The 4,112-nt window shown below is 38.8% G+C and overlaps 1 non-coding gene across 1 annotated transcript; it reads right to left on the bottom strand.

Annotated features, from left to right (window-relative positions):
• Positions 1 to 225: 225 nt before the first annotated feature.
• Positions 226 to 332, bottom strand: LOC112535760. Its single transcript, XR_003079839.1, has one exon. It is a non-coding gene; the product is annotated as a small nucleolar RNA R71 (small nucleolar RNA).
• Between the last annotated feature and the right edge of the window lie 3,780 nt (positions 333 to 4,112).

Below are 4,112 nucleotides of genomic sequence, written 5' to 3'. Positions count from 1 at the left end.
GCGAGATGAGGATCCTAATGCACATATAGGAAGTTTCTTAGAGATTCGTGATACCTTCAAGATTAATAGGACAACAGACGATGCAATTCATCTCCATTTGTTCCCATTTTCCTTGAGGGATAGAGCAAAGGAGTGGCTACAGTCACTACCTCCTAACACTATCACTATCTGAGATTCTTTGGCAGAAAAATTTCAATTAAGTACTTTCCTCCTTCTAAAACTGCTAAACTTAGAGATGACATATCTTTTTTTGTGCAGTTTGATAATGAGTTGATGTACGACACTTGGGAGAGGTACAAGGACATACTGCAATGCTGCCCACACCATGGAATACCAATGTGGTTACAGGTACAAACTTTTTATAATGGTTTGAATTTGGCTACTAAGCAGATGGTAGATGCAGCTGCAGGTGGTTCTTTGAGCAACAAGACACCAGAGTAAGCCCAAAGCTTAATTGAGGAGATGGCCAAAAACAATTACCAGTGGCACACTACTAGGAGCAGAATGGGAGGTCAAGGGAGTGTACACCAGTTGGATGCCACTGCAGCCTTGGCAGCTCAAGTGGAGTTATTATCCAAGAAACTTGATCAACTCCAGATGCTTGTCCAAGCAGCTCAAGGAAGCTGTGAGTTTTGTGGTCAGAGTAATCAGATATCGGAGATATGTTTGCTTCTTCTTCTTTATCTAACCATGAATAGGTGGACTATATGGAAAGTCAGCCTAGGGAACAAAACAACCCGAATAGAAACACCTATAATCCGGGATAGAGAAATCATCCGAACTTCGGATGGAGGAACAACAACCAGGGGCCACCAGGGTTTCAGCAACTACATCAATAGTCGCAACAATTTGTTCTCCTACCTCAGTCTCCTCAGGCTCAAGAGAAAAAGCCTAACTTAGATTAGCTGATGATGAAGTTTGTGTCCGCTTCAAAGACTAGATTCCAGTAAATGGATGCAACTCTTAGAAATCAACAGGCGTCCATTCAAAACTTGGAGAATCAGATAGGCTAGATTTCTAAGATGATGACTGAGAGGCAGCCAGGGACTTTGCCTAGTAATACGGAGTCTAACCCGAGAGAGCACGTGAAGGCTGTCACTTTATTCATAGATATGATTCTAATCAAGTTTCTTCATTTTATCTTAATTTCTTTTCTTTTGTTAATCTTCTGAGATATTTTTTTTGGTTGATCCTCTTTGACTCCCAGATTGTATTGGATGATCGGTGAAACTTAATTACTTATGTTGGTAGGCAGGCTTATATTGTTAATGATAGGTTTACCAAATACCAACCCTATTAATAGCAGGTTCATATTGTTTTCATTTGTTTTGAATTTTTAATTTTATACACTAAATGCATAAACATGTTATTTAGTGATTGGTGTAAACAAGTAATTTTATTTATTGCCTTTCAATTTTTTAAGTATATTCCTATTTCTAATGATGATGTTGTGCAGGAAGATTCGGGTAGGAAAGATGGAGATAGCAAGGTGATGGAGCTAGAGAAGATAGAGGCCAAGAAGAAGAGTCCTCTGAGGGAATACCAGCCCCCTATCCCATATCCTGCCAGGTTGAAGCAGGAGAAAGTCGATTAGTATTTCATTAAGTTTCTTGACTTGTTTAAACAACTGCGAATTAACTTACCTTTTCTTGAAGTTATTTCGCAGATGCCCAAGTATGTAAAGTTCTTAAAGGAAATCTTTAGCAACAATAGGAAGTTAGAGGACTTGGCGATCGTGACTTTAAATGAGGAGTGTTCAGCTATACTTCAAAACAAATTGCTAGAGAAGAAGCATGATCCAGGGAGTTTTACTGTCCTTTGTGTGATTGGTAATTTGACAATTAGCAATGCTTTAACTGACTTAGGAGCTAGGATTAATTTAATGTCGTATGGTTTGTTTACCAAGTTGGGCTAGGTGAGATGAAACCCACTAGGATTAGCATACAGTTAGTTGATAGGACTATTAAGTATCCTAGGGGTATTGTGGAGGACATACTCATTAAGGTTGACAAATTTATATTTCCTATTGACTTTATGATCATGGATATGGATGGTGAGAGTAACATACCTTTAATTCCTTGCAACATCTAGGGCTATTATAGATGTTTGTGATGGGAAGCTTAAGCTTAGGATAGGGGATGAAACTGTCACTTTTGATTTGAATCATTCTATGAGACAATCCTTAGATCATCACAATCAAAGGGTCTTTAGAAGGGTTAAAATGGGGCTTAGGTATAGGTATGGAAATTTGGGAGTGAGGTGTAAATAATTTCTAGAATTTTTGCAATGCCTTCCTTCCAATGTCAGCTCAAAAAGGATTAAATGCCAAACAAAGGTAATTAAATTCACTATAGTTCGAAAATCTCTAAAACAAGATGCTCAAAAGGTGAATATTGAATGAATACTCAATCAAGTACTTTTTTTTAAGCAATAGATTTTTATTTTGGATTGAAGGGAGCATCTAAACTAAATTTTTGAGGGACTTAGTGAATTCAAAGTACTCATAAAATTGACATTTTATCCAACAATTCAATGAACACATTGCAAAAATTCCAGAAATAGAATAGGGATCAACCGATGAAAGGCTTAACAAAGTGTGATGATAAAATAAAAATGATAAAAATGAAGAAAGTGAATAGGCTCAAACTTGGCTAACTAATGGAAAATATTTATAGGTTGGCTTTTGGTTACAAGGGTGAATCCTAAGTGCCTTTATCATCTTATAACATTTGATTGTTCATGTGACCTCAACAAGTATTACCGAGCAAGTTCTAGAAATAAGAAGAGTACAATGCACACTCAAACAAGGAAAAATGAGCATTTATGATATATGCTCAATTAGGTTCAAAAACTCACAATTTAAGTGTGTAGATTTGCATAAGATGTCCAAATACCATTAATCAAATCGTCATTTAATCAATTCATATACAAACACAACAACTAATCAAATTCAAATTAACTGACTTAAAAAATGGTCAAGTAACACTAGTTTAACCCAGCGACTATGATAAACTAAAAATTATTCAATAATATTCCAAAAGCAACAAACAATAAGGAGGAAAAACCTCATGCTCAAAATCATAACTATCAATCTTTCGAAGATAAACAAAAAGCTAACATCATCAATAATACATTACATAACAATAAGAAAATATAAGAAAAATAAAATCCAAAACGACTTACCCACCCCACATTTGAAGGACAGACTATCCGTGGTGTATAAAAGAATTAGGAAGCAACATATTAAGTACATAAAAAAGGAAAAGAGATACTGTCGTACTCATCCTGCTAGGTTGGTGGTGGTGGCGAAGGTGGTGGAGGTGGGGCTGCTGGAGGAGGTGCATCATTGGCTGCTGGAGGTGGAAAATATTCGCCAAAATCAGCAAAGTCAAAATCATCCATCCTATTCTGCTGTAAGGTTGCCTCTATCCTGTCTCCCTAGGCCAACTGCATATGTAGCAAATCTAGAATCTGCCTCTACCTAGCATCAAAATGCTGGAACTACGCTCTAACCTCCTACTCAAACCTGTCGAACCTATCATGTGCACATCATTCTTTGACGTCAAGAACTGATCAAATCTCACGGCCACCATCAATGCACGTGAGATGGCCAAGGAGCTGATGAGGATGAAGGTAGGGAGGAGCCAAGAATATCTGTAGGTCTGGGTGCTCCCTCTGCTCCTCCCGAGCTGCCCAGGCTATCAACCGAATAAGTATGTTCTCTGGTCCTAGGGGCCCTATCCTCCGAGTGATCATCCTCATATGCTGCATAGTAGAGAGGCCAGCAGGGGTTATCTCGCCCATAAGCGTCAACTCATCCAGCAGAGCTCTGTTTAGTAGCTCCATCCTCCTAGCAATCCTAGTCACAGAAGGTCCGAAACAGATCCAATTCTTCTTCGGGTCCCCAATCACAGTCTTGCACTACTGAGCTAACATATACATCATGTTCACCCTCCTCCTCTCATGCAGGGCCCATAAATAGAATACATCAGGCTAGGTGACCACTCCAAAACTGTCCCCTCGCCCTGTCAATGTATGTACGAGCAAGCAGTGAAGATGCCATAGGCTATCAGAGAGGCTGGACGCCTTGGACTTGGTCAGGTAGGAAGGCT

This window comes from Ricinus communis, chromosome 3, assembly GCF_019578655.1.
Source record: "Ricinus communis isolate WT05 ecotype wild-type chromosome 3, ASM1957865v1, whole genome shotgun sequence".
In the NCBI taxonomy this organism is placed as follows: Eukaryota; Viridiplantae; Streptophyta; class Magnoliopsida; order Malpighiales; family Euphorbiaceae; genus Ricinus; species Ricinus communis.
Note: the sequence above shows the minus strand (reverse complement) of the source record. Positions and strands in the feature narration are given on the sequence as shown.